This window comes from Stenella coeruleoalba, assembly GCF_951394435.1.
Source record: "Stenella coeruleoalba genome assembly, chromosome: 20".
Taxonomy (NCBI): domain Eukaryota; kingdom Metazoa; phylum Chordata; class Mammalia; order Artiodactyla; family Delphinidae; genus Stenella; species Stenella coeruleoalba.
Window position 1 is genome coordinate 23,650,874 of NC_137166.1, and position 18,998 is coordinate 23,669,871.

The 18,998-nt window shown below is 37.7% G+C and overlaps 1 protein-coding gene across 1 annotated transcript in view; it reads left to right on the top strand.

Annotated features, from left to right (window-relative positions):
- Positions 1 to 18,998, top strand: part of CDH8 (cadherin 8) — a 1,195,405-nt gene that overhangs the window by 744,492 nt on the left and 431,915 nt on the right. Inside the window, exon 11 of the mRNA XM_079908493.1 lies at positions 4,009 to 4,139. The gene's annotated coding sequence lies outside the window, so the exon portion shown is untranslated. The remainder of the gene's footprint in view (positions 1 to 4,008; positions 4,140 to 18,998) is intronic.

Below are 18,998 nucleotides of genomic sequence, written 5' to 3' on the forward strand. Positions count from 1 at the left end.
TAAATCAGATGATTTATATAAGAAATCTTCAAAATAGTTAGCTAGGAGGGCAGTTCACTGTAGTGATGAAGAGTTTGGTTTCTGCTCTCCTTCATCTTCAAGGCCAGTAAGAAGTCAAACCCTTCTCACACCTCGAATCTCATCTCCTTTTTTGTTGCATTCCTCCTGCCTTCCTCTTCTGCTTTTAAGGATTTATGTGGTTACATTGGCCTCACCCACATAATCAAAAAGATAATCCCCTGTTTTAAAGTCAGCTGACCAGGGATCTTAATTCTATTTACAATTAGTAACCTTAATTCTACTAACAAAGTCTCTCAACAGCAGTAGCAAGATTAGTGTTTAAGAATGTGTTTTTTCAGGGTGAAGAATAGGGTCTCTTTAGGTTCTGTCTACCACACTGCCTCACAGGATTCTTTTGGAAATTAAATGAAATACTACATATAAAATGTTTCATGCAGTGCCTGACCCATAGTAAAATCTCCATAAATAATAGCTGATAGCATTGCTGATTCATCAATAGCAAGTCGGATGTTTGGGTACATTTGCCTCATTCAGTCATCCTGTAAAGACTGGACAAAGGGACTTCAAATTTTGAGGGCATGTGTGTAGATTTAGATTATTGCGATGATGAGAGTTGTTAATTCATATCACAATTTTGAGTGAAGCTCTTATTTTAGACGTCCGAGTTCAGGTATGTCGTTTTTTAAAAAGTGTGTCAATAAATAAGGAAGGCTGCAGATCTAGGCTACACATTTTATTTGCCATGTGACCCTGGAAAATTTACCTTAGTCATCTCGGCCCTCAGAGTTTTCAGCTATGAAATGGGCATGATAATACTTAGCGACGTTATTTTTAAAAGATAAGAAAAGTACCATGATATCTTCTAAATCATAAGTTTCAGTAAATGTGAGTAACCTCTCCCATATGCCCATTTCAAACACAGGTTTTTTGGGTTTTTTTTTTTAAGATTTATGTATTGTTTATTTATTTATTTTGGCTGCGTTGGGTCTTGATTGCGACATGCAGGATCTTCCGTTGCAGCCTGCGGGCTTTTCGCTGCAATGCGTGGACTTCTCTCTAGTTGTGGCGTGCAGGGTTTTTTCTTTTCTCTCTCTCTAGTTGTGGTGCACGGGCTCCAGAGCACATGGGCTCTGTAGTTTGTGGCGTGCAGGCTCTCTAGTTGAGGCGCACAAGCTCAGTAGTTGTGGTACGCGGGCTTATTTGACCCGTCGTATGTGGGATCTTAGTTCCCCGACCAGGGATCGAACCCACGTCCCCTGCATTGGAAGGCAGATTCTTTACCACTGGACCACCAGGGAATTCCCCAAACACAGATTTTGAATTCAAGACAAAGGGAGTGTTTTTTTGGTTTAGTCCATGATGTGCTTTCATTTTCTTAGTCTACAAAAGGGGATAATGATTCTTATCTTATAGGGACATTGGTGAATTAAATTAGAAAGCTCCATGATTCAGTGCTTAGCAGCTTTCCCCTTTAAAAAAGTGAAGAATTTTAAAACATTTCAAAATCTTTTGATTGACACATTTCCATCTCTCAGTTCACTCATTAAGTAACACTAGTGTTCCAATTACTGTAATAAGAATGATTGTAAAATGCAATTCTGTTTGGAAAATGTGCAACTAGCTAAATTCCCAATAGCTGAGTCTTTACCACTGGGGATTCACCTCCAGTGCTTTTGTGGGTAGCCTTTAGTAAGCCTTTAGTTGGCAACATCTGAAAAGGCAGTGTCTTGCCCCTGCTATTTATTAAAATGTGTTATCTATATTTTAAAAGGAATGTTCTCTATCTGTGTACTTTGTTACTGGTAACAATGTGGTAGGCAAGGTCATGAAAGATTAGCTGGGATTTAAAATAATTTAATGTTTGACAATGATAATGAAATGTGTACTGTGTTGGATCTTTGCTTGTTAAACAGGGATAGTTTTTAATAGGGAAAGATTCATTCAAAAAATAATTACAACACTGAACCCTAAAACAAGCACATTGAAAGAGAAAAAAAAACGTGATTACTTTATCTGTTGAAACATTTTACAGCTTTGGAGAATATATATATTCTCTCAATGGACTTAACTGCCAGTGTGTGTGTATGTGTGTATAATGTTATATGTAAATTATTAGTAAAGGTGTGTAAATTGTATACCTATAAGGAATACTATATATACATATATGTATATGATTAGTAATTATATATATACACGATGTATATGTAAGTTATATGAAGTAAATGATATATAAGATATAAATATAACTAGTTATGATATGTGTAAATTATATATATGTTATATATATACATAACTTATGTATGTGTGCTTAATAAATGGTTACTATTATAAGATAATGACTTTTTAACATGTTATTTCTAAGACTGAAAGTTCTTTGAGGGAAGGAACTATAGGAAAGGTGTGTGTGTGTGGTGGTAATATATAATCATATATATTTAATATGTAATAATATATAATATACAATTATATGTATTATGTAATCATATGTATTATATAATCATATATTTATAATCATATACATTGTATAATCATATATATATATAATTATTTCAATTCAGGGGAAATATTGAGCATGTATAGATGGCCAATAAATTGATCTCAGATAGACAATAAGCTGCTCTTTAGGGAGGGAATACAAAAGAAAACATGGAAACACACTTAGACTCTAACTAAACATGTGCCAGATAGTGCAGTAGGCGCTTTCAAATGAAATGACTTGTATCTTCTCACTTAATAATCCCACCAAAGCTATGAGATAAATACCACCCTAGTTTGATTATACTAATAATTTCTATATGAGCTTACTGGGTCAAAATGTATGAATATTTCTATGGTTCTTGCATGCAGTAATCTAATTTTTGTAAATCTCATAAAGAAAACACCAAAGAGGTATTTGTAATATGAATTAGGTTATCCAGTGCTGTTCATTTCAAAGTTTTATTTCCTCTGAAACCCTGTTGGGTTATATTGATTCACTCTTAGATAGCAAGGGGTCTTTTCCCAAAGCTTTTGATTTAAAAAAAAAAAACACTTTAGTTACTAGTCATTCTCCTTTTACTAGTTGATATTGTCAAGGTAATTGGGTTTTATTCTATTTGAAGATACCTATGGGTAATGGTCAGGATAGTATACTTTACAGAGATTAGCAGGCAATAAACTGGCTTCTGTCTGGGCCTTCAAACCAAGGGCGTCCCTGTTTAATCTAACAACCTGCTGTGTAGAAACTGTTTCCTGATGTATTCTCACTTAAACGTGGCATCCAGGAAATGTCTTTTTGAAGTACAGCACAGTTGTATTTTTCTAAAATACCACTGCCTAAAATCCCTTCTCACAAGCGATGTGAATGTCAATAAATGAGACTATCATAAGAAAAAAAAAGGTCTTATTTTAGAAAAAAATTATTCATATATTCAAAAAGCATGTCCTATACCAGTGCTGAGACCAGAGGTACAGGAATGAAGAAGTGAAGAAACTGTGGTTCTTTCCCTCAAGGAACTTGAAGTCTTATAAAAGAAATAGCATGTAAACAAGTCCTCCTGTTTTAACCACTAATCACAGTGATCTATGGTGTTTGGTAATCATAATAAAAAAAGAGCAATCATTTATTAAGCACATCATCTCTGCCACACACTGAATTAAATATTTACAAATATAATCTCATTGGATGCTCACAATAGCCTAATGTGGTAGGCGTACTATCATCATTCTCATCTTCCTGAGGGTTACCTGGGATGAGAGAGTTTGACTTGTCTGCCTGAAATAATGTGGAGGGGTGGAGACTCCGTTAGGAACTGAACTGTCCGACTGCAGAGTCAGGGGACCTCATCCCTATGCTGTACGGCTCAAAGAAGGATGGGATTATCTTTTATTTGGGTGGGCGGTGGGGGTTAGTGGTGTTTGGCAGGGGATGATATTCAGGGATTCACAAAAGAGTAATGTGTTAAACAAGCTGATTTAAAACAAAAAAAATATATGTTTTCCAAGCAGACTTGAACATGGGGAATTCCAGGACAAGAATACAGCACGTGCACAGATAGAGGGACCATAGAGGGGCCTGAGAAATCACGGCTGGAAGAAGACAGACTGTTCCGCATGGCTGGAAATAAGCTGCAAAATGAGTAAGTGGCCTTATATGATTCTGCAAAGATAGTCATGTGACATAGCTAAAGCTTTTAGAGTGTAAATTGTCATTGGACTCCATGGAAGACGTTCAAGCCAAAGAGTTGTATGGCTGATTTAAGTTTCAGAAAGATGGCTCTTCAGAGGGATGGAGGGACTAGAGGGAAAGAACCTGAAAATGGCCATTCTGAGACAAAGGCTATTGAAAATGTCCAGGCGAGAAATTACGGACTAAGGCAGTAGTAATTGGATGGAAATGTCAGGTGAGATGAAGGACAACTTGATTGGAAGTGGGTGGATGAGGAAGAGAAGGGATTGAGGAGACTTCACATTTCTAGTTCAGGTGACTGGGTGAAAGGAGGCTCCACTGTAGGTGCAGCATCATTGGAAGGCAGGGAGAAGAAGAATAATGAGGACATTTTGCTTATGTCTGACACTTAGTTACGTCATATTATGGGGTTACTTCCCCAGAATGAAAACTGAAAGCTTTTAACCCATTTTATTTCCAAATTAACAGTGACTGAAGCCTCAGCATAGTAGTTTAGCAACCCACGTATTTCTGAAGCTAACTAATAAAGCACTTTTTATCCAAGTCCTGTCTTCTACTTAGTAGGTTGAAGAGCTACATCTAAATCTATAAGTTTGTCTACCATATTGGTTGCTCAGGGGAATCAGCTACCAAACAAACAACAGCAACAACGAATATCCAGGGAACACATTTTTGCCTTCTTTTAGCACCCGGACCTTACTGGTGAATGACTTTCCCTTCTCACCATGACCTCTATTATTGAGAAAATTACCGGTCTACTCCTCATATCCTTCTGTTCACTACTGTAGTTCTGTTCCTTGTTCCTATCCATGTTAATTCACTTGATACTATTCTTCCTGCCACCAAGAACTTCTTACACAACAATTTTCTAAAGTTTATTAGGCATTAGTCTGTACACTGGCATTATATTCACCGTATATTGGCATTATATTACTGGTTGACACATTAGCTATTTAAAATATATATTACTTTTTTTTTTCATCTAAAAAACTTCTGCTGAAGCTTTGAGAGTAGAAAACACAAACTTCATTAGGATTTGAAGATAAAGGTAAAGGATATGAGCTATTGAGGACCCACTCTATGCCAGATACAGTGCTTCTATAACCATTTATTCTCCTAACTCATGCTGTGAGATTGGTTTAGTATCCACATTTTTAAGAAGAGGCCTATAATGTTTAATGAGGTTAATACCTGTTAAACCTGCCACAAGTGGCTGGGATTCAACTTAGTCTTGTGAGGAGATAAAATACTGCTGCCTTCAGCTGCTTTTCCCTGGGTAGATGTTTAAAAAATCACTGTGTTTTCTCACCCCTGCATTCAGATAGTTTCAATGTCTTTTAGGTGTTAGATCTCAACAGTCTAAAGAACTGCCCTAGGTGAAATGATCACTTTAGGACAAACATTCATTGCCCTGATTGTTTTACTAATATATTCTAAAGTGATCATTTCTCGCTATGGAAAATACCATAAGGGTATTCACATTGTCCATGTTCATGGCTCCGCAGTGAAATTACAAATATTTGCAGAACAGTTTTAAAGAAGACTTGTAAGTGCTTTATATTTCCCTCTCTCGTGTCGAAGGAAAAATTATCCTTCCATCATATATCAACTACCTTGTCCTTTTTGACTGTGTGGAATTTGAATATTGATGTACATGGAAGCAAGAGAGTTGAAATAAACATAGCAGCTCAAGTCATCCACATAGTAAAATGCTGAACCAGAAAGTGAAGGAAGAGAGACAAGGACTCTGTGAGTTGGATTTAATCACATTATGGATGTTCTGCAAAAGAGAAAGGAAAGGTTTCAGTGTGAGGGAAATATTGTGGGGAGATGGGTAAAGCAAATTTTCTATAACTTTTTAGAATCAGAGATTACTGTATGTCATTTAATTGTCTTATAACTATTTTTCATGCCAGATTAATATGTCTTTGATTGGCATCTTATGGAAAGGTGTCCACATATTTAGTGGGTTATACTGACTATATTCATATAAGATAGAATAAAGAAATGAGAAGCAGCCCTTAGATCTAAAGGCAAAACTTGAATTTTAATTCAGGTGCTACCCTGTTTTCTTTATGTGATATTAGAGGAGAAACCTTAACCTCAGGTCCTTCATTTTCATTCGCACAAAAAAGAGAGAAGAGTAATATTTTTCTTCTATATCCCAAAGACTAGCAATGTGAGAAATCCTGGCAAGGAGGAGCCATGGTCATGTTCATCAATCCAGCTAAGTAATGCAGGAATTTGCCAACCTCATAAATAATACTTTTCTAAAAATGCAGCCAAAATTCAAAACTGCAAATTGTAAATATTAGAATTACAAATTATTATGGTAATTCTATTTTCAGAGAACTAAAACGTGATATTATATCACTGATTTTACCTTTTATTTCAGATGCAATTTTCAACAACATAATATGAGCTTTTCTTATAGTTTCCTTAATTTTGCTCTTTCGTTTCAAAATCAAACATATGGATAGCTAGCTTATGAGTGTCCAGCTAACTATTGACATGTATTGCTTTTGATGTGCATTTTAATATTGTCTGTCTTGCTTTTAATTTCATTACACTTTTTGACACTCCACTTTATCACCACTATAGGTACTTTTCCCTGTTGCCCACTGTTTTATAAATCAGGCAAATTCAATAAACTTTCAAGTAGTTGCACAAACTGGCATGCTACTGATGTGGATGGTGACAGCAGGTAGACACACTGTGTGGGAAAATGAAATAGTTCATCAGCTGATGAGCAAAAGCCAAAATCTGGTGTAAGAAGGGGAGTTCAGGGTTCCAACACACACCAATGGCAAGTGTTCTGAAAATTAAAGCTCTACAAATGAAAGATTAGACTATATATGTGTATGCAGAGAAAATAAAGATTAGAAGAAGAGATAAAGCCTCTTCATGACAAGCTTTCCAAGAGGGGACGCAGTAGGGTCAGGAAAACTTTCCAGAACAAAGAGAATATACAAAAGAATTGCAGAGTTTCAGAAGCTCGGAGTAGGAGCAATTTCTACGTGAGGGAAATTATTAAGAGGGCGATGTAGGAGAAAGTTTTGGTATACATTTCAAGAAGTTTCAGTATACATCTGGATAAAATTTCATTTAAGAGAAATAAGGATATCTATGGGAATAGTAGATTCCGAGGTGTGTCTTATAGATAATTAAGAGAAAAATATCTTGGGGCCAGACAAGGAGGATTTCTGTGCCCCTTAGGACAGTCTTCTTCCCTTTTCATTCAATTCTTTATAATCCATAAGTTTCTTAGAAGCAGAAACTTTGAATTACTTTTCAGTACATGAATATTCCAGTATCTCCGGAATCAAAAAGCAATATGAATTGATTCTAAGAAAAAACCAAAAAGGAAAAATAAAGGCACTCTTTATTCAAGCAGATTTTGGATAGTACCCCTCATAATACCTGTCATCTCTTACCTTCAGACTTCGAACTCTCTCCCTCCCAATACGCCACCCTGGTCAGTTCTGGCTAAAGTTTTGATGATTGGCTCAGTCGTTACAGAGGCTCATTTTTCCTCTTTCCTAAACTAGTAATATGATAAAGAAATTTTAAGTCTCATGTTGTCTGTAAGAAAAAGTGATATAGCCCATTCCAACCGTTTTTTTTAAAACCTGAGAATATCAGTGTCTTATTGTTACAGAGGGAATAGAAAAAGAGTCACAAAAATGAAAATTCTTTCTGTGTTCAATTTTGAGACAACTGAACGTGGACACAATGGGAAATGTAATAAAAAATTATATAAACTCTTTGGAGCCTCAAAAGATTAAATTTTTCAATAGACCATCTACTGAACATGTTTAGATTATTGTCTGTGAACTGCCTGTTATATTTTTTTCCAAATTGTAAGTTTGTTGTTTCTCTGTTTGCATTTTCTTTTTTAATTTTTGGGTGATGTGCCAAAGGGAAAAGCACTGGGAAGAAAAATCAATAAAACATAGTTACAGTTTCGAACCATCCAAATTAATCCCGGGATTTTAAACAAGCCACGCAAATTCTTTGATCTTCAGTTTTTTAATTTATAATTTAAAAAACTGAACAAAATAGTTGTATATCATTGTAAGGTGGAAAGTAATCTATCTACCTTTATTTAGTTAAATATAGAAAATTTTCAAAAATTTATTTATTCCTCTGCTAGTTATATCCACATGTAGTGAAATTCCAACATACACATCTCTTCAATGTACTGAGGAATCTCAACCTCCCCAAACCAGAATTTTAGATTATTCTGTACGTGCATGGAATTTTCTGTATCAGTGCACTGACAGTTAGTGTGTCCAATCAGGCTATGTCCACGAATCTGGCATAGGGAGCCAATTCGATATAGTGGGTCCAGTGTATCCTGCCCTGGCCTTTCTCTTTGGTGAACAGTAAAGGTGCCTTTTCTCTTTTCCCTACCACAACCTGGGAGCCGAAGGCCTCTCTTCAATTATCTTAAGTCAACAGTGCTGATATGCATCTGTTAACTGTACTCATTTCCATCAGTACTTCCCTGTGACTTCTTTCAACTCAAGGACAGCTACACTGTCCCCTCCTCCCAGGAATGGGCCTCTTGAGCAAGCTCACTAGTCATCATCAACAGAATAGACAAGATTGGATAAAACTTTGGTTACCAAGTAAACACTTGGTGGAGGAAATAGTCATTCATCAAAGATGGTTAGCAGTGGGTGAAGAGACTGGAGAGGAGGGAATTCTGTCTCCAGAAGTCCAGAGACTTTGGCAGTTATTTTTGTCTGTTTAACCAAGCTTTGCCAAGTGACACACATACAAGCAAATCTTCCAGCTGTTTAAGGTTTGAAATAGTGTGGCAGCAGCTATATCTTCCATTGTTTATGCCTGCTATGGACTAGCTTTCACTGATAAGTTGACTAATATTTGGTATAAACAGCTCCATTTTTCTCACTTAGACTGGCTATTAAAGCTACTTTTGTAGAATATTTTGAAATTGCAGGATTGACTCAATGAGCATAAGTTCCCAGAAAATCTATACAACTTTATTGTTCCCCAGAATGTTGTAATAGTCTGTGATCTTCAGAATAGAAAACCAAGATCTCTGGAGCATAAACGTATCATCAGAGACAATGACCTCATTTGCTCTTCTGGAAAATTAACACGTGTCTCAGATTCTGAGATCTAGCTCCCTCTTTTCACCAAAATTTCTTGAAACCTAATAAACTGAGACAGCTTGTAAAAAAATATTTTGGGGGGTGGAGGGCTGACTTCACTCATTCTGCTTTGAAATGGTCAGCAATGTATTATATCTACTGTAGAAGTAATCCTAAAATGCCCTAAAGATCACATGATCTTCTTTGACTACATTAGTCATAGCTATTAGGACCAAGGAGACTAATACATAGGCAGGGCTAAGACAAAACATATATATCTCTTAATAATTTTTTTTCTGACAAAGTGAGTTCTATTTCGGGAATAGAACAATGATCCTTAGGAAACATGTTACTATGTTAATATATGTCACCATTTTTTCTGCTGAAAACTACACAATGTTGTAGAAAGAAATCAAAGAAAATCTAAATAAGTGAAGAGACATACTGTGTTCAATGAAGGGAAAACACACACAGTGAAGATGCCAGTTCTTCCTAAACTGATATACAGGTTTAACACAGTTCATATCAAAATCCCAGCAATTTTTTGTGGATATGGACAAGATTATTCTAAAACTTATATAGAAAGTGAAAGGATTTAAGAATAGCTAAAACGATTTTGAAAAGGAAGAATAAACTAGGAGGAAATCAGTCTACCCAATTCCAAGGATAGTTGTACAGCTACATTAGTAGACTATGGAATTGGTGGAGGAATTGGTGGAAGGATAGACAAAGATATCAATGGAATAGAATTTTGAAACCCAGAAATAGATACATACTCTTACTAATTTGAATTAAAAGAGAAATGCTCCTGAATCAATCAGATGATGGTGGTCTTTTGAAGGAGTGAAGTCTGGAATGGAGCAGCCAGGTTCTTCTTATTCAAGCAGAGGGAGCCAGAGTCGTAGAAAGCAGAAAAGAGGAGAGATCAGAAACTTTGGAGGTTAGAAGCAACAGAGAGGAAGGGAGAGAAAAACAGAGAAGAAAGAGAATTATTGACTTCTTGTTTCTGTAAGTTTCAGCTGCTTCTGGAGACTCCTTTTTCTTTCCAATTAACCCATTTTATCTTTGCGCTAATTAGAAAAGACATCTTATTGTTGTGGTTCTTGTCCCAGGCTACCCGCAGCCACTTACAAAGACAGATAAACAGTTTAGAACAATTCAGCAAACTAAACAGTTCAAGGATAATAATGCACTGAGGTTTGCTGAGAGTTTCAGTCTTGCAAGACAAGCCTTCATGCTTCTGTGCAGAAAATGATAGAACAGCGATCTCCAAGGCAATAACCAGAGGCAAAGGTACATGACTTTCAGATTTAGGATAAAATTTAGAATTCTGAGACGGCATATTTGAGGCAATAAACACTAATGCTTTATGGACACCAGCAAGGGGTGTCCATGTGCCTAAGAGTCTTAGGTGTTCATGTGCCTAAGAGTCTCACTGACTAGGACTGGATACCAGGTCTAAGGCTAAATCATCCAGGGCAAGTCACTTAACCTCTTCAACATTTAGTTAGTTAAATGGAAATAATAACAACAGCTATTCCACAGGAGAGCTGTAATGATCAACATACAGCATAACACTCTAAATGATATGCTGAATATTCGAAAGTGGTTTAGTGGTGTTAACATTGGTTGTGTTTTAGTTTTTATTATCTGTCACTTGGACAGGTTTTAGAGAAGGTCTATAGATGAAGACACTAAAATGCCATTTGTTAAAATTTTACAAATGTATAAGATGTTCTTTGTCACTTGACACCCTTGAAGTCTCATGAACTTGGGGGGGTAAAAGGGCCAAGTTCAGAAACCCACATGTTCACGTTTGAACTGTTTCAGTTATTTGCTTAATGCCAACTTTTCAGAATATGAAGTTATTAATATGTAAAAGGAAAGTAATGATATGGCCCTCAGAAATAAATCATTGGGATGAACAGATAAAATGCACATTAAATGATTTACAAAGTTTTAAATACTATAATAAATATGTATGATTATTATTCAGAATTTTTGGCTCCCTAAGGTAGTGAAACAGCTTTGAAATTCCATTCTGACAATTTAATACCTTTCCTCTACATTTCTTTGTAAAATCTGACTTCTCAGCAATTGTTTGGTTTATGACATACAATCTGCATTAGCAGAAGTAAGCACACACATTAGTTATACTTATTGAATAGCTGTTTGCTAACTGGCCTAAGGAAACTTACGGAGTTTAAAAGGTTGAGGTAAGGTATCAAAATACACTGGCTCGCTTTAAAGTATAGAATTCTGTTTTTTTTAATTTATTTATTTACTTACTTACTTATTTATTTATTTTGGCTGCATTGGGTCTTTGTCGCTCCACACGGGCTTTCTCTGGTTGCGGTGAGTGGTGGCTTCTCTTCTTGTGGAGCACAGGCTCTAGGCGCGCGGGCTTCAGTAGTTGTGGCACGCGGGCTCAGTAGCTGTGGCTCACGGGCTCTAGAGCACAGGCTCAGTAGTTGTGGCACACGACCTTAGTTGCTCCACGGCATGTGGGATCTTTCTGGACCAGGGCTCGAACCCATGTCCCCTGCATTGGCAGGCAGATTCTTAACCACTGCGCCACCAGGGAAGCCCCTAGAATTCTTTTAAAGATACAATATAGTAATTGGTAGGTATTCTGTTAAATGTTAGCCACATAAATGCAATTGATTATAAAATAGTTAATTAAATTAAGCATAGCCATTTAACTCACCTACCATGAGTCCCAAGATTGTGATGTAATTGAAATCAAGGTTCCATTTGTTACAGTTCACTGCTGTGAGGTTTCTTGCAATCTCTGCCAAACAAAATGAAACGAATAGAGGTTACATATTCAAGGCCCCTGTCTTTTATTCCTTAAAGTTCATCAATATGTAAACCCCCGGGGAGTTAGCTTTCTCAGTTTGTACACCAGGCCTTCACTCATGTGAGGATCACAGTTCGGTGAGTTATGTAAAAGATACCTGCCATCACTCTCTACCCTATCCTCCCAAAAAAGAGGATAACCTGAAAAAATGCTTAGGATATAAATGGGGGGAGAATAGTAAGAACAATAAGCAGTGCAGAAAGCTTAAGGTGTGTGTGGCAAGAGGTAGAGATATAAGCAAATATATCTTTTATATATAACTCTATATATATCTTTTCTATAACTTGGGAAACATAACATTCTGAACTAAAACTGACTTTGGGGGGATAGAACTTCAAAAAGATTTTATATAAAATTCTAATTTGCAATAACTTTCCAGTCACTTCTCACTGATTCAAGCCACCTCACAAACATTTACTAAAATTGTTACTGAATCGAATTTGGGTCCACTTGCTCATGTGGAGTAAAGTCAATGTACCTGTACTGGGTTGTAGTGAAGGAAAGTGCAGCGTTTATTGTAGGCACCAAACCAAACTCCTCAGTGGGTTTTAGGGAGGCATTTTTTTAAGGCAATTGAGAGAGGGAAGTCTCAGGCTATGTGATCAGCTTGTGCACAGTTCTCTGACTGGTTGACTGTGAGGTAACAGGGTGGTGTCATAGGAGTTCACATTATCAATCCTGAGGCTCCAGCTGGTGTGAGGGCTACATGCTCATGATCATCAAATAATTAACTTCTTCCATTTAGTGGGGGTTTTAACATCTGTAGAACAACTCAGGAAATGAGCATCAGATACTGTTATCTATGTAATTCAGGGAGGAACTAAAGATTCTGTGACTGCATATGACTGATTTATTCTTTAAGTTGTTATCAGTTCTCCTGGCCCAACTTCTGTTTCTGTCATTACATGTTCACATTCTTTCAGTCATTAATTCTTGAGCCAGACTTTTGTGTCTCAGGGGAGGCCTGAAAAACTATAGTTTTTCTACAAACAAGAGGCAGATAGAGGACATGGTGGTAGCGGGGGTGGGGGAGGTGGGAAGGGTCTGTCCCAGGAAGGCCCCGTAGGGTCCTGTTCTTTTACATAATGAATCATCAGATCCACTTCTTGGATCATATGCCAACTCCTCCAGTACCTCCACCCCATTCTGAAGTTCTTTACATCAGTAGCCATTGCTAGTCTAGTTTGCTTTGTGTTTATAACCTGTAGAGAGGGTAGCATCCTCAGACATTAACTTATTCACGTGCCAATATCAAGCATTCATTAAAGGTTTGGAATTTTATAGATGCTCAATAAAGATTGTGAAATAAATGACTGAATAAACAAATTAATGGGTAATAGATAAATGGATGGGTGGATAAATGGACAGATGGATGGATGAATAGATGGATAGATGGATGGATGAATAAGCAGATGGTTGTCTGAGTCTTGATCAAACTGAACTATTCTGTTGTCATAAAAATCAAAACATAAAGCATTAAGAATATATACCCAGCACTCTAATTTTATTAAAGGGCTTCTTTATAATCTACTTTATTTTTCTTCAAATTCAGGATATTAGGGCTTTCTTTGTTTACTTTGTTTACTTCTTTCTCTTTCAAATTATCAAAGAAGGAATTTGGGGGAAAACACTTTTTTTTAATCCAAGAAATATTGAACAGTCTACAAAGCCCCTACACAAAGAGAGAAGAGATCAATTAATGTTATCATCAGTGCACTTAAATGTAGCTTCTAAAAATGAGATGCTGATGAAAAGGCATTTAAAAACTGTTCCCTTTACGCCATTCTAAATTAGTTGATGTTATTTCATTTTTTTTCTCCTCTGAGCTTTCAAAATACTCATGCTGAGATACTGAGATTGTATTCAGTTTGTGAAATTAGTGACATAAAGCTTCTCCAGCCACCCCCATTATCTAGCACAAAGACGCTAAAGCAGAATTGAAATCCTGTTTTATATATATATACATATATATATATATATATATATATTGCATTAAATTGGTTCCCAGTGGGGTATCTTAATTAAGATGTGCTTATTACCTGGGTCCAGATTAAGTGGCATGGACTGTATCACAGTCTTTATAAATCAGACAGAAAGCAGGGTTAGCCCAGGCCCTGATTTGCTTACAAAGGCTAATCGCCCATCACCTTCATGGTACAATTGTGGTGGGGGACTTTTTAATACCACACCAGACACTGCTTTAATTTAATGTTAAGAATGCACATACCCTATTGCCCTTTCTTAAGTAAATAATTGTAGGATTTAAAGTATTACTCTCCTAAAGAGAGATTTCCATCAGGCCCCCACTTTATGCTATGTGGTATTAATATGGTTCTTCTACAGAACCTGGGAAAATTGGAATTTTTTTTTACTATTTTAGCTCCTCCTCTCTCATTTCTATTGTACCCCAACTCAAACGCCCATGACATCATACGCTCCCTACCCCACATATACCCTCTTCTGATTAGTCTTCACCTCCCCTCTCAATCTTTCCAGAATCCCCAGAGCATCAAATCTGTGATAGACCAAGAAGCTCTTTATGATGTAAAAGCACAAGTCAGCGTTCAATCTCCAAGGTCCAAGATGGCCAAGAGATTGAGCTCCAGAGTCCCAAGTGGATTTTTGTATGTCCTTTGTGACAGAGATCAGAGAAAGAAAGAGACTTCTGTCGGGACCATCCATACAGCCATGTAGTTTTGCAATGTCTCCTTTATATCTTTCACTTTACAAAATTTATATTTTTTAATTTTGATATGTACCTGGATGCAAAGCAAGGGAGGAGCTATTCCACTTGACTTTAGAAAGCAGGAAAATTAGCTGATCAAAGGAGTAGGAAGCTTTCTCATCCAGGTAAACACCCCCTGGTTCATCCTCATCGACCTGTGAGCAAAATCGTATTGAGTGCCCTAGTTTTCCTTACTCTTGAGTGCCTAGGAAGCTCACATATGAATTAAATATTCAGATGAATAGCAAAGATTCTATGAAACAGTCCATCAAACACCTTTAAAATCCAAATTGCTGAAAGAGCCAGCATAGTTACATAAATATTTGATGAAGGGGACTCAGTTATTGGTGCTGCAATAATTATACAAATTGTAATGGTAATCCTCACTATCAATAATACCTTTAGAGGAAATGGCATTATAGACTTCACTTAGAATAATAACGATATTAACGTGGTACTGACACTTGGCAAGCCAGTATCTCCCAAGCTGGGCTCGCTTGGCAATCAGGACAGCAAGGAAGCTTAGCAAACACATATTTTTTTGGCTGTCGTTCAGTTACTGGAGTGTCAGAGAATATTTGGTATTTAATGCTATGCAAAGTGTTGTTCCCGTTTGATTGTTGTATACTATATAAGCCTTGGAGCATGACGTGAAGTAATTTAACAACTGGAATAACAGGCATTTGGGACAAAACTAATTTCATAGGAAGGCTGATCACAGACACTCAACTTGTTCATAAAAATGTACCTTGTCATATAATACAAAGTTGAAGATCAAGCTACAGAGGGGAAAAAAAAGCCAATTATGTCCCTTGATTCTTATGACACAAAGTCTATTTTTCATGATGATATTATCTTAGCTCTAAATGTCACGATGTGCCTTGGTCTTTCTTGCCATGTCTCTCTCCAGTTTGCAAGAAATGGGCAATTGAGTCAGTAAGTTTGTCAGGGTTCTAATGAGCTCTTTTTTTAAAAAAAATAATTAATTTATTTTTGGCTGCATTGGGTCTTCGCTGCTGCGTGTGGGCTTTCTCTAGTCGCGGCGAGTGGGGGCTACTCTGTTGCGGTGCGCGGGCTTCTCATGGCAGTGGCTTCTCTTGTTGCGGAGCACGGGCTCTAGGCACGTGGGCTTCAGTAGTTGTGGCACATGCGCTCAGTAGTTGTGGCTCGCAGGCTTAGTTGCTCCGTGGCATGTGGGATCTTCCCAGACCAGGGATCAAATCTGCATCCCCTGCACTGGCAGGCAGATTCTTAACCACTGCGCCACCAGGGAACTCCCCTAATGAGCTCTTATACGGGCTCTTGTATCGTAGGAGGGCTCTTCATTTCTACCTGGTGCTGAAATATTCTCATCAGTGTTATCAGACATGATACAAAGACATAAGAGAACACAAGTGAACAAGGTAGAGTATGAGCCACTGCTGATGACTGGAGTCTGTTTTGTTTTCCTGGACAGCTTACACAGCTATACTCTTAGGAGTCAGTCTCCATATCACTCCCACATTTTTAAAGTCACCTCACTTTAGTATCTGTTAAGGAAGAGGAGGCTTCATCTTATGATCTCCCAGATTCACCCACTCTGCAGCTGCACTTCAGCATTGTGTTTTCTCTCCATCAACTGTGGTGCTTGTCACTGTCAGTGACTCTTCAGCATTGATAGAACTGTGACATTGATAGAATCCTGCATCTCCTGCCAAGAATTGAGCGGAGAATTGAGTGTGAGAAAAAGCTACACTTCGCTTTACTCTCTATCTTTTATCTTCTTCTTCTTTGGAACCCTACCCAGTATTTTAGAATTCAGTGAATTCTTGGATGTAAGACCTACAAGTTCCAATTTCCAAAAGTATTCTCTACACACCCACTGCTTACTGTACTCATTCACAACAACCTAATTCATGCCACCATCATCTTTCACCTGGACTATTGTGCTCAACTTTCTCTTGATCTTCCTACTTCTTTCTCCTGTTGCATCCCTACTCTCGTTGATCCATCCAACACACCAAACCAATACTTCCCCTACTCTAAATCAACACAGGGCCAGGTACCAGGCAACTAGGGACAGCCCCTATGCCCTAAAGCCCACTGGAATTATTCAGACTAGCCAATGCTAAGCTGTTTACCCTGCCCTGCCCTGCCTTGCCTTTCCTACAAAAACCCCAATAAAGCTTTCTGACTTGGCTTTTCCCTTGCTCCTGCTTCTGCCTGATCAAAACTGGTCAGTTTTCATTTTTCCTTTCAATGGCATTGACCTCTCTGTGTTGACTAGTCACGTCCATATGTTAAAATCCCATGGGTATAATTTTAATACAGGGGTCAGTATGGATTATAGTGCCCAGTTCAGAGCACATTTGAAGGGGTTCTTTAATGAATTAGATCATATACACATAAGACTTGTCCATGACTTGAACAGGAGGTTAAAACAGAGCCGCTCTGGTTGAACTGGAGGTCCTTCTGCTGTGACCATTGAGGAAAACCACTTTTCAGGAGAGGAACTAGGCATGTGATATTCATGTGTAATTAATGATATTGGCTTGCAGAAGTCTGTTTTTTCACATGCATCTAGGTCAGTTTAGCCAATATACCTTTACCAGGTGTATCAAGAGCAAATCCCTGGTCTCTGGATCATGAACTTCATTTCCTATACCTGCTTTTTTCTTTTAATAGCATCTTTCTGTGGCCCATTAATTCCACTTTTGACACTTTAAAATAAGATGAGAAAAAAAATCAAGAACTTAGTTCTCCTGCCTAGTCATCGAGTCTTTCAGATGATTGATGGAAGGACAGAACTATTCGTATATGCCTGGCAGAAATCAGGTTTGTCCTCCAAGAATCAGAAGATCGAAAGGCAGGAGGGATCCTGTGATTCATGACAGAGGGTGGTAGGTGCTTGGATGAGTGATTAAAAAGAAGTGGGAAAAGGTGGAGGCAGGATCTGGGGGATGGGGCACTGTAAAAACTTTAAGGACTAACCACTTATAAAAATATTAAATACATTTTTAACGAGTCATTGTGAATAAAACCTACTTACTGCTAATATTACAGGACTTCTGTCAACCAGAATACTATTCCTTGTTCATTTGTAACTTGGGAAAAGAAGTGGAATTTAATTAGACGGGAGGAGCCACGTCTGGATAGCACTAAGCATTTTTTTATATTGCTGATGCTTCCTATTACCTTTTAAAAAACTGCATGGCAATCTAGCTTGACAGATGTGCTAACAGAGATGGATGTGACATTACATTCCAGGTTTTGTTGTGGTTGCTGTTTTGGATGAATACAAACGCAATTCTTTGTGACTGATAAGCCTAAACTTTTAGTATTCAGTGATGTAGAGAATTTCATAGGAAGACAGACCCAATTTTATTAAAGACTTTCAGGCAGTTTGTCTTACTCTTTTTATCATGAATACATGATACAAAGATTTCAGCTGAAACATAGTTTTCTTGACAATGGACAAGACAGACAAAGTGAGGACTCAGCCAGAAAGACCTGAGAAATGGTAGATTCATAAGCCTGGGTTTGGCCACCTGAGCAACTTAGTAGAATCTGTCCCCTGGAAAGAGGCTCTGTGATGGAGAGAAGGTTTGTTGGGGAATGGTCTCAGGAGATAACACCTGTAAGAAAGTGAGAGAGGCAGAATTGAGCAGAGAGAGAAGCTGGCTGACAACCAAGTTGCATCTGTGACCTTAGAAGATCCCACAGGGAGCTCTGAAACTGGACTGGCCCTTTAGAGTTGTCCCACATTGAGTAAAGGTGGCTGGGCCTTTGCACCTGTAAATCAGCCAAACATTACCTGTGGCTGAGACAGTGCCCGGTGAGAAACAGCTGTGAGCTCTTTGAAGCCAGTATTGCTTCAACCCTAAAGAGGGATCTGGGCAAAGCACCATAGTATCTATCATACTCAGCCTGGATCTGGACATTCAGAGCCACGGAAGTGAGTGAAATCAGAATGCATGTAGAAAAATTAGTTTCAAATGTGGGGATGTAAACTTCTAAATGAGTGATGAGGCCCAGGTAGACCTCCGGCGGGGAAAGTGAAAAGCCAAGTTTTTGGAATAAGGGAGATATAGTACTAAAGAAATCTTTATCAGAGTGAAAGGAGGT